The sequence below is a fragment of the Equus przewalskii genome, chromosome 4 (genome assembly GCF_037783145.1).
Source record: "Equus przewalskii isolate Varuska chromosome 4, EquPr2, whole genome shotgun sequence".
Classification (NCBI taxonomy): Eukaryota; Metazoa; Chordata; class Mammalia; order Perissodactyla; family Equidae; genus Equus; species Equus przewalskii.
The window spans coordinates 36,526,970-36,539,180 of record NC_091834.1 but is presented as its reverse complement, the minus strand read 5'-3'; the positions used below and the strand labels follow the sequence as shown (position 1 = coordinate 36,539,180).

At 37.1% G+C, this 12,211-nt stretch overlaps 1 protein-coding gene across 6 annotated transcripts in view; it reads left to right on the top strand.

Moving 5' to 3' along the window:
• The window catches only part of CDK6 (cyclin dependent kinase 6), a 234,379-nt gene that overhangs the window by 67,044 nt on the left and 155,124 nt on the right, over positions 1–12,211 (top strand). The window lies entirely within an intron of this gene.

Sequence of the window (12,211 nt, the reverse complement as noted above, 5' to 3'; positions counted from 1 at the left end):
CTTAACTAAACAGACTCCTTCCTTACCTTATCATTCATTGTTTAGAAATGAGTTACAGAATTCAGCGTTACTTTAGATAGGAGTTCCTAGATAAAAATAGTTTATCTTCTGAACAGAGTAAGAAATGTCTTTTACTGATGGTTACGTGGTGTTCCCAGATACTGATACATTTAGAATTTGACATATTGACTGATTTATTCCTTTGGTTTTAGACTAATAAAGGATTTATGTTCTCCCACCTGGCTTTCATAAGAGAATATGCTCCTCAGTACTGGTCTCGTTTCTTCTTGAGCTGTTTTAAGAACACTCAGGCCCTTTAAATGTAGGCATTCCTAGCTACCTATTCTTGGTACTCTTCTCTTCTATCTCTGCACCCCTCTTTCCTCTCAAATTCTATTCCAGTCCTGTGTCTTCAGTCTCTCCTTTATAAGTTTGTCCAAAACTCAACGTTCAGCATGCAGGGCAGGGCATAGTCCCTTTTCATATACTCTGTTTTCTGGCCAAATTGTGCTAATCCCTATTCTCTTAGTGTGGCTCATAATTTCCAACTTCTGTGGCCTCCTTCTCATTGCCATTTCTTTTGCTCCCCACACCCCTGCCAATAACTACCTGCCTAAATTTTTCAAGGCCCTCCCCAGATAGCATTTGATCAACTTTTACAGCTGGGTGTAATCTCATTTGTCTTATGGCATTTGTTCTACATATTTCTACCTCTTTATCATGTTTTCTATCTCATTTGTCTTATGGCATTTGTTCTACATATTTCTACCTCTTTATCATGTTTTCTACCTTTAAATTGTGATTATTTGTGTCCATATCTTGCCTTTTCCTTCAGCTTTGTATCCTGACAGTCCCTATACAATGATTTCTACACATAGGTGCTCAATAAATAAGACATATTGCCAGCCTTTCTTCAGATATATAATTATTTCCAAGTTGTTTTTAAATGACTTCCAACAGCTTAAACATATACTGTCAAAATAATCATCAGCTTCTTCTGATTCAATTCTAAGTTCAAAATTACTGTTTTTGGCGGGTCATTTTTTTTTGGGCAGTGAGACAAGATAACCATGTATTTATATCATACATAGATGGTATACTGCCTATATAGATGTTCTGCACTTCACATTAAAATCTCCTAGGATGTTAGAGGCTGCAGAGTGTAATTGTTTGCAAAAGTATCTGTGTAGTTAAAATGATTGATAAGCCAGGTTTGATCAGGAAGGAGTAGAAATGAAGTGGGGTCGGGGGAATTCTCAAGGGTGGGGGTGGAGGGGTAAGCAGGGTAAGATGAGGAACGGGCAGAAAGGTGGTCACCAAAGTGAGGTAAAGGAGAGAGAGGAGTGGGGGAGTGGCTGAGCCAGGGGTGATGGGGGAATAGTGCTTGTTACCAAAAGCTTTTGACGAGGTGAGATATTAAAAGTTAAAAGTATTTCTAAGCTTCTCATCTGTCTGCAGGAAAAGGAAATGTCACTTGAATCTGTGTTGAACAGGAGATTCTCCCTGATGCTCTTAAATTTCTTCAGTCTTCAGGGCAGCACCCCCTCTGGTCCCTGTAGGGACCAAGTTGGCTGGTGTAAGGGTGGAGGTGGGGACGAGGAGCTCCGGTTATTTAAGGTTTGCGGTTAATGGTGTATTGATATTTTCATAGTAAAATAAAACTATGGTCAACTGAAATATTGCAGGCAGTTAATTTCTATGTTAATAGTTAATTGAATATTTTTTGCTAACTTAAAAGTTAATCACAAAACTATTTTTATTTTCATCCTTAATTTTTTTAAATTTTCTGAACTATTCTAATCTATTTTTCTTCCTTATTCAATGTAAGATTTTTTTTTTTTATCATTTGAGTGTTTGTGATCTTTTAAGGTCATTATTTAAAACATGAATAATAATTTAAAAGCATTATAAAACGATCAAATGTATAGTTTTAGGCTGAATATGTAATTGATACAAATTTATTTTTATTAAACACTTGTCTCTTTTTTTCCTGGGATTGGCTTCTTTTTAAGAATTGATTTGCAGGATAAACATCTGCTAAGTGGGAGCTTCTGGCTAGTTGAGGTTCTGGTTAATTGAGTTTTTCAGGCACACAACCAGAGAACAGAAATATTTCGTTGTTGTATGGGCTCATTTATGAGATATCTCAGTAACCAGATCAAGAGAATATTGTTATTATGAACAACCTATTGGGAACACAGAATTGGATTCTTTATATAGAATGTTTTGTTGTAATAAGAGTTTTTCTGAATATACTTGTACAAATATTTATTGAATATTTACAGGGAGAGTTTTCTGCTGGGCACTTGGGGACACAAAACTGAGGGGCTGGCCCGGTGATGCAGCAGTTAAGTTCGCACGTTCCACTTCAGTGGCCCGGGGTTCGCTGGTTCAGATCCCAGGTGTGGACATGGCACCGCTTGGCACGCCATGCTGTGGTAGGCATCCCACATATAAAGTAGAGGAAGATGGGCATGGTTGTTAGCTCAGGGCCAGTCGTCCTCAGCAAAAAGAGGAAGATTAGCAGTAGTTAGCTCAGGGCTAATCTTCCTCCAAAAAAAAAAAAACTGAATTAGTCACGAAATTGCTCTCAAGGTCCTTAGAGTATAAGAGAAGAGATAAAGTACACATAGAACCATGTGGTACACATTCTCTGTGGTTATTTAAATAGTTTAGGGGGCATTTTCAAGTTTATAAAAAACTTGTTTATGAATAAGCACAATGTATAGCTGATTCTTTGCATTTTAGTATCAAAATATTTTCTAAAGTGTTCTTCAAAATCATAGACATTAGTATTGATATTGTCTTGCATGTATCAGAACATGCCATGTTGCAAAATAGTTATAAATATGTAAAATATTTTAACATGAAATAGAAATAGAAAATCAAGAAAAGACCTCATGTGGCCGGCCTGATGGCATAGTGGTTAAGTTTGTGTGCCAGGCTTTGGTGGCCCAGGGTTCGCAGGTTCCGATCCCAGGCACAGACCTATATACCACTCATCCAACCATGCTGTGGCGGTGTCCCACATGCAAAATAGAGGAAAATTGGCGCAGATGTTAGCACAGGGATAATCTTCCTCACCAAAAAGAGGAAGATAGGCAACAGATGTTAGCTCAGGGCCAATTTTCCTGACCAAAAAAAAAGAAAGAAAGAAAAAATTTCTCATATAAGACCATTTAGGCTAAGGGAATTTTCCTCAACCACTTGTCCCCCACAGTGTTTTCTGTGACCCTCTTCACCTGTTAGCTCACTTAAATTCAGAATATTCAAGTGTATGTTCAGAACATAAATTGTATTAGGTGGGCAGTACTTGCAAAAAACTGAGATGCTCCATGATCTCTGTCTAGGTATTATAGAAGTAAAATCTTTTAGTTCAGTGCCATTTTTAATCAGTGTGTTTCTTAGAAAAAAGCCTGCGATGGGCTTATTTTCCCAGTTTACACAGATCACGTAACAATTTTTCAAATGCATGTAAATACTATTTGTTTTTAAAAAGTAAAAAAGTCAGAAAAGCACCCCTGAAGCCCTGAGTATTTGTTAAGGTTGGTAGTTGTGTGAACTCTTTGAGGAAATTCTGTAATTATTGTATGGTAGTCATATCAGACTTCAGTAAAGTAAGTTAAGAGCATAGGCCTAAACTGAAAATTGTCATTGAGAGGCTTGAGAATAAAATAAAATCATAGGTGATTCTTTCCAACATTTTTAAATACACCTTATTCTGAAACACATACATACATCTTATTAATACTTCATCTTGAGGTTTTCTTCACATTCTTTAATCTCTTTTCTTGATGTCCTAAAGAACGTCCTTTTTGTTGATGGTCACATTCACTTCAGGGAGCCTGTTGCCTGCTATACTGTGAAGTCATGAACACTCACATTTTACCTCATAGGCTTATCATTGCCATCTCTTGCTTTCCTTTTTCTAATTCAGAATGTTACCTTTTGATCTGCTTAATTATGGAGGAATTCAGTGCCATCTTTATGAATTTTTATTTGAGATTTGTTATTGTCTTCTTGCACCTAGACACTTAAACTTATGAGGCAATAATTAACAACTTAATTATTGTCTTATTTTGTTCTTTTAGAGTTCCTGGTAAATTTAGAATATCTGGGCTTATATAGCCCACCTTTATGGGGGCTTTCTAAGAAAAGAAAGGATTTCTGGATTGTTACTTTTTCTCTTTCGTGCCTTTATCTGCTATTTTATGATAGGGGATCAGAAAGAACTGTAAATAAAAACCCTCACCTTGTGCCTTAGTCATTTGTAACTTCTACTCAGAAAAAGAGCTATATGGCAGGATATATGCGGTGAGAGACTCCTATGTAAAATCTTTTGCTCTCCAGGCTTTCAAAATGTAATGCCCTCTTTTATTCATTTGTTACTTAGGCTTGCCTATATAGTACATTATCTCTCCTACTATGTGACCTGGTTTCTCAGCTATCTCATAAACTCTTTGAGAACCTAGTATCATTTTTTTGGACATTCTGTGCACGGAACATGTTTGATGAAATTGGCAATATAATTTCACAAGTAGAAATTTGAGGCACTGAAAGGTCACTCAGAAGATCAGTTGCCTCCCCAGAATAGCACAGGGTTCTTTAAGCTCAACACCATATGGCCTCTTTAGATGACTCAATCTTGGAATAAAAATTATATTTTATTTATGCATCTCTATGATAAGTGAATTCTGTAGGGCTTGAGAAAGCCAAAAAAACTCAAGGTTTCTGTGTCTGTATGGGTCATTTTCTCTATGAATTAGATTTCATTTTATCTTCAATTGAATGTTTTTTTAGAGATTTCTGTTGGTTGTAATATTTTTACGAGGAGATAAAATATACTATTAGGTTTATTTTACGAAATCCAGACTTCAGAGACTGACACACACTCTTAATAGCACCTGTTTTCTGCCTCTGGGAAATATCTGTTTTCATGAATAATATGTGCTTGCAGTAAACAGTGGCTCTGGTGTCAGTCTGGGATGCCCAGGGCTGATTCATCTTTCTCTGTCTGACATAATGCAAAGTGACTGACTGGTCCCCTGTGCTGCAGATGAGGAAAGTCTCCCAGAGCCTTCTCTCCTCTTACCCTTAAAGCAATCAAGCCATGGCCCCTCTCGGCTCCTGGTGGTCCCCACTTTGCCTGAATTATGAGCAGGTGATTTGTCTCATCTTTGCAGGACACAGAGCAAATTAACATGAAAATATCGCTTCTCAGAAAACAAGGCAGGCTTGAATGCCCTGTCGCTGCTGGTCATTAGCCATCTGCCACCGACACTCATACTCTGTTTATCACATTTGAAATTCAGAGCAGATGTTGCATAATAAAGTAATCCCAAAAACAAGGCAAGAAATTCAAAGAACAAATACTCCACAATAGCTATAAGGATCCTGGAAGGAAATTTTGTTCAATGTAATATCATGGCTAGACTAACTGAATAGACCATGTTTTTTAAAACTCACACACACACACGCACACCTCGCGTGATGTTTAGTGCAAACTGCTTTTCATAGTAATATGAAATAATTTTAAAAGAAAGTACATATTTGAAAGATGCCTGAGAGGACTGTTTAATGAAATTAATTTTAATAGGCAAAGTAGAATGTTGTAATAACACTAGTTCTGGTGCAAAGGACCTCAAAGGTCAGTCATGCCAGTGTTGATTTTTACTCTAAGATGAGCCTTGACTTAAAGCAATTGGACTTAAAATAGTTCACTCCTGTAGTACAGTTGGCTCTCTTAGGGCTTGTTGCTCGACAGTGTGGTTTCTCAGACAGTTAATTTTCTTCTTGGTACTGAAGATCCTGTGTTCCCTTTACCCTTTCCCTCCATGGCCTCCTCCCCACAACTGCCCCACCACCCCCGCTCTCACCACCCTCCCACCCCCACTCTCTTAGCTTCCCTGGGCTCTGCATGGCTCTGCCCCAGCTTCCTCTTCAGTCCCTGGCTTTTGGCTCTCTCCAGCCTGAGTCCTAAGAGTCTTTCATTTTGGTTTCACTCCCCTTCCACATTAATGTAGCATTCGATAGAATTGGTTATTGTAATGTTTTATCTAATCAATTTAGGCGCATTCTAGACCTATAATGTCTTTTAAAAAGCACATCATTCATAGTATATTAACTATTCTGCTTAGAGGCATTCTACTTTTTAAAAAAACAGGAATCTGAACTTTCGTCAGGAATGTAACCTATATTATAGTTTTTCTCTGTGGAAAGTCAGCTTTTAATATAGTCTTTTGGCTCAAAAGAAATGTTTTCTCCACACAAACCACACCCTTACCAGTGTATATGCTCCCCACACACAGAATTTGGGGAGTTTTTTTTTTTAAGAGGACTATCAGGTATATCAAAAGCAAAAGTTAAGTGGCCAGTCTGAGAGTAGATAGAGGGTTAGATCAGAGTAGGGCCACAGCATTAGCCATTGATTCCAGAAGGAGAGATGATCGAAAGGAAGGGGGAGTCAACACTGAGTCACCCCAAATTTAGGGGGAAACGTAGAGTGCGTGAACTGCAACGGTGGTAACTTTCACTGATTCAATGAACTTCCACAGGGGGAACATTTTTAGGTAATCTAGATTTTGAGGACTCTCCCAGAAACAAATCCTTGAGCAATTTCCCAAGCTCTTATAGTAGAAATTATCAGGAGAAAGAGGATAGAATTATGCACATATGTGATTATCTATAAGTATGTAATAACAAACCATAGCAGTTGTTTAGTGGTTTGGTTTTTTTCCCCAATAGGAAATATGAGTTTTAAAAAAACATGCTATTGTGTTTCTAAAGGTACTATACGACCGACTCACTAAAATAAATTCTGACTCGCTAAAATAAGCAAATGACACTTTGATCAAGTGTCTTGTAAAGATCAAGATCTTTAGAAAATATTTCCTCACCTTAGGCATTGAATGTTCATAGAGTCCATTAAAAAGTTGCAGGCAGTATATACCCAGTCTGTGTCAGACAGAGAGCAGAGTGATTCTCTGCATAGAAGAGGGCTATTCCTCACCTAAGTTTAATGTGGGCCTAAGCTCTCTGTTTTCAGTCTCCTTTCTGGCTCTCTTCCTCTAAACATTGGAATATCCAAGGCTCCACCCTTTTCTCTTCCCTGTCTACACTTTCGGGCCAGGTGATGTTGTTCAGTCTAGAATCTTCAGATATCATTTATTCTTCAGTCTGACCTCTCTCCCTTGCTCGAAATGTGTTATAGTCAACCAGGCATTTGAGATCTCATCACTAAAACGTTGTCCAACAATCCTCTCCCCAGCTCAAACCTTCCCCACCTGCCCAGCTGTTTCAGTCTCAAACCTCAGCATCATTCTTGGTTTCTTGCCTTCCTTTACAATCTTCGTCTAATCCATTAGCAAGTACTTTTGGTTTTGTCCCCAAAAGATATCCCCAAACCGACTACTTTTCAATATCTGCGTTGCTGAAGCTCTAGTCCAACCCATCAACCAGCTTCTTAACTCAACATGCTGCTTCCACTCCTGCCCCTTTGTAGATCATCCTCTGTATACCAACCAGGGGGACCTTATTAAAATGTAAATAAAACTATTACTCCCCTACTGAAAACTTTTCTCCAGTGGTTTCCTATGAAGTATAGAATAAAATCAAAAGTCCTACATGATCTAGTGCTCTTCCTGCCTACCTGCTCCCCACCCCCCAAACTGCCTCCGCCCTTCTCCTGGCTCACTGTTCTTCAGCCACACCTGCCTTCTTTGTGTTCTTCCAACATGCTCGCTGCTCAGAATGTGTGTACTTACTATTCATCCTGTTTGGAACGTTCCACGCCTCTGCCTCCCAAGGCCCACAAGTGGGATGCCTATTTCTCATCATTCTAGTCTCGACGCATGTCATCTCCTAAAGCTCCACATCTAGTTACGGTTTACCACATTACACCCCATTGTCCTATTTTATTTTCTTCATAATGCTTAGCTGAAATTATCTCATTCATTTTTTTATGCTGCTTGTTCATGTTTCCCAACTAGAAGATAAGAGCTTCGAAGTTAGGACTCTAGTTTATTGCAGGATCCCCAGTATTAGCATACTGTCTAGAATATAGAGGACTCTCAGTAAACATGTGTTGGTCACTATACTAGGTGCTTACCTTATTAATACCCTCTAATTAATTCTGAAATGTATTCCCATTGTACAAGTGAGGAAATTGTAATTTTTCAAGGATAGATTTTATACACATACATATACACACACAAACGCACATATATATAATAGAAAAATAAGCTAAGAGTATGTCCTGTCTCCACTCCACTTGGCTCTTTCACATTGATTTCTTTATGGTGGGCAGGGACACAGGGAGTATCTGTTTTATAACTAAGGATTTTCTTGGTCGGCTTGGTTTAGATATAGTCTAAAACCAATAACTGATCTCCACTAGAAGTGTAAGGCATTTTCTCCTTTAATATAGTACTGACTTAAATAAATTCCAGAAATTGCTCTCTTTCAGTGTTGAACTCTGTTAAATATGTTTTATGCTAAGGATGGGAAACCAAGTCCAATGAAGAGATTGATTGATACTATGAATCTTAGACCCCATTCTCATTTCTCAGGGGTATATAGCTAAAAGATAATTTCGTAGTTATGCATTTTTAAGCATTTAAAGATAACTTTCCATATATTCACCATTGTAGGCAAAGTTACTCCCCATCCCCACCTTGAGCAGCAGCAGCTTCAAAGAGTTAAGTTACTTTTAAAAATGTAATTGAAAAACCTGTGTTTATTCATTCGGATTTTTATCATTCTCATCCAGAAATTTCAGATACCCATATATGTATTGTGGAGTTTGGAAGTTAAGAAAGCACCATTCTGCTAGAGCAATTGCTAACAATCTGTAATCACTAAATTTTAAATTAATGAAAGACATATAGAGAAGATATCTATTAGTTTTCTAAGATAGTGTCTCACTCCTCATTCCTAAGCAAGGTGGCAAGGATTAAACAGTCCTTTCATTGCAGTTAAAATCATTATTGGTTCTAGTAAATATTTGTTGAATGAATAAGTGCTTTCACAAACAGTTGTGTTTCTGAAGCCTTGAAAACCCTATAATGGCAGTTATGAGAATCAAATATCTCTAGCATATGAAATAGTGTTGCAGTTACTCTCATTCTGCTCTTCCTCATTATCACTCTCAAAGACAAACTTCTCCAAAAAGATTGACTCCAATGGAAAATCAGGAGAGTTTGACCTGAATTTGAATTCACATATTTAAATCAGGACCTTGATGCCAAGCATCTGGACACTGTGACACTTGAAGTCTTAGGACGTGAAAGAGAATTCCTTGACTGTTAGAAATGATCAAGTATAAATCTAATCTCTAAAAACTCTGGCTACTACCATACAATGTTAAGCTTAATTTAGGTGCCTGGAAAACAGACTAAACCCAACAAATTTTGCAAAAATGAGTTACTGTCTAATAAAGGGTTAATGAAGTTAGGTAAACATAATGCTTTTTTTTTCTCCAAGTGTGGTCAGTAAATCGTCTGCATAACCACTGCCTGGGGTGGTCACGTAAAATGACAGCCTTGCCCTAACCCTAACAGATTTCTCATTCCCAAATGTAGTCTCAGGAGGGAGTTTCCAAAAAGTACCCTCTGATGATGCTTATGGACACTACAGTTTAAGAAATATGTTCTACAGTCTGATACATGACACAGCTGGGAAATGGAAAACATCTCCCTTATATTCTGAGATGAGTCAACCCTCTGGAATATTTGCTTGCCTGTGCATAGGTAACGCCAGCCATTCAGAACCACACAGGTGAGTTCAGAACCACACCCAGGTGAGTTAGTTATGGCATTTTAACTGAAGTCGCCCATATAGTATATGATACTTGTTTAAAAGCACACAAGTTTTGTTCCTTAAGGTGTTTTATTGGAAAACGCTAATTCATTAATATGAATTAAAGAGAAGTCACTTAGGAATATGACAATTCTACCTGGAGATTCTTAAGCCACCCAGAAATCTATTCTTTTTAAAAAAAAGTGTTCATGACACATCATGATTTGACCTTTGAAAAATGCTTTTTGTTTCATTTCACTTATGTTTTCACAGTTCTCTGTGGTCCTAGTTAGTAAACCATTACCAAACCAGCAAGTGAAACTGGTCAGAATTCCTAACCCTGTTTTATTGATTAGGAACTAAAACTGTATGAAACTTCAGTGGATCATAGTCATAGATTTTTAACACTGACATGCCAACATGGCCAAATGTAGTATTCAGGTACTCTCTTTGAGGCTCATGCATTAGAAGCCACGAGTGCTCATAATTTCTTCCACTTGTGGTTCTAAGCCTTCAACAAATATAAACTAGTAGCTTTGTTGATTTTTATATTTACCATTGCTCTCTGCTGTCCCTGACCATACTTGTTCATTTTTCCTTTCTTGGACAAAACCAAAGAAATAGTTATCATTCTACTCTAGTATAGTCACACCATTTTTAGATTAGAAAGCTAAAATAGAACATAGCAGGGATTTGAGGACCACAGGGCCTAGGAGGTTTCACTATGAATTAAGTTTAGGAACTGCAACGTTAAACGTCAAGGCTGTTGAACAATCAGATACTGAATGACCTGGAAACAGATATCCTAAATTGAAAATGTTCTATGAATATGTTTAGTGTGGAATGAACTCTTGAAATGCTCCTTGTCGACATTTTAATTTCACTAATATATCACATTTTATTGTTCAAATCTGGAACTGAGAAATTCACCATTACCCATAGCTGAAGACCTGAGGTGTTTGCTGAGACGAAGATAGTGTAAAAGCTGTAGGTGAGGGCCCTACTTCCCTCTGCCCCCTGCCTCTATGAAAATACATTCCGGGTCAGGAGGGTGGGAGTACAAGAAGAGGGAACAAATAGGTTGGTGGTAACAAGAGGAGAATTGATTGAATAGGTCCCAGGAAAAAGGAGAAGATTTATGTATCCTCAATAAACCCCCCAAAAGTAGCTTTTTTTAAAAAAAGCACATGATTATATTGAGTGTAACTATCTGAAACCTCACATTACCAACTTTCGTTCCCCGATTATGATTAATTTGATCATAGAAATTTATCTTGTAAACCTGAAGTCCTTTAGTATTTCACTCAGATATTAAAGATGAATTGATTCATGTCTTCAGTGCAAGACTATATGAATCCAAATAAATGACATCCAAGGACATAAATATTGATTGTTTTGTCTTTGACATCATCTGTTATAAATGTTGCCGTTATACTTACAGCCTGTGATATGCATCTCATTGTTGCTATAAGATCTAAATAAAAACCCTTAGGAACTGGGAAGAAAGTAAAATATAAATTTCATTAGAATGAATTAAGAAAAGAGTTGCATTTTGGTGTCCTCCCAAGTGGAGAGATTTATGAAAGCATCACACACCAAGAGAAAGGACTTCTTTGCTTTTCTGTTTCAACTCCACCATCACTTTCACCACCACAGTTTCACAGGACTTCTTACTTTATTTATCACCAAGTTCCATAATTAACATATGGTTCATGTTATTGATTTCTCAGGTTTCAAAGTAAAATAAATTGAGCTTTCTTCCACATTTAGAATATACAGTTTTTTTAAGGAACTCTAAACAAAGACACGCATTATTTGTAAGTTAGAGAGCAGCTGCCAGAAAACAGAAAATTAGGAATGGAGTCATGGGTGAAAGAATGGAGATACTGTTCAGAGGTAACCCTTTGTACAGCAGGAAATTTTCCTTAGAAAAGAGACAGCTGAGTTTGCTTGTAAATTTTGCTAGAAACAGGCCTGATTTAGTAACATTTAGTGCTGGTTAGGAGGCTGAAGACAGCATTTCAGCTTTGGATACCAAGCAATTGCTCTCTTTTATGGTTTTGTATAAAGTCTAAATACTTTATAGTTTTAAAAGGTACATATGTATGGGAGGGGGTTGCTATTAATTTTTTAATGAATAGAATAATAGATAAGCAAATATCAGATCTGAGAGTAGTGAACAGTTTTCTAAGCATAGAACAGTAGAAGTTATTGCAGAGGAAATAATTCATAGATTAGACTGTAAAAATTTTAAACTTAAAATATTATAGATAAAACTAAAAGGTAAATAAAATATTTGCAAAAAATAAAGCAGAGGTTTAATATCCTTAACATATAAAAAGCTTTTACAAACCAATAAGAAAAAGAAAATTACCTAATTTAGATATGGATAAGGAATATGAAAAAATTCACAAAG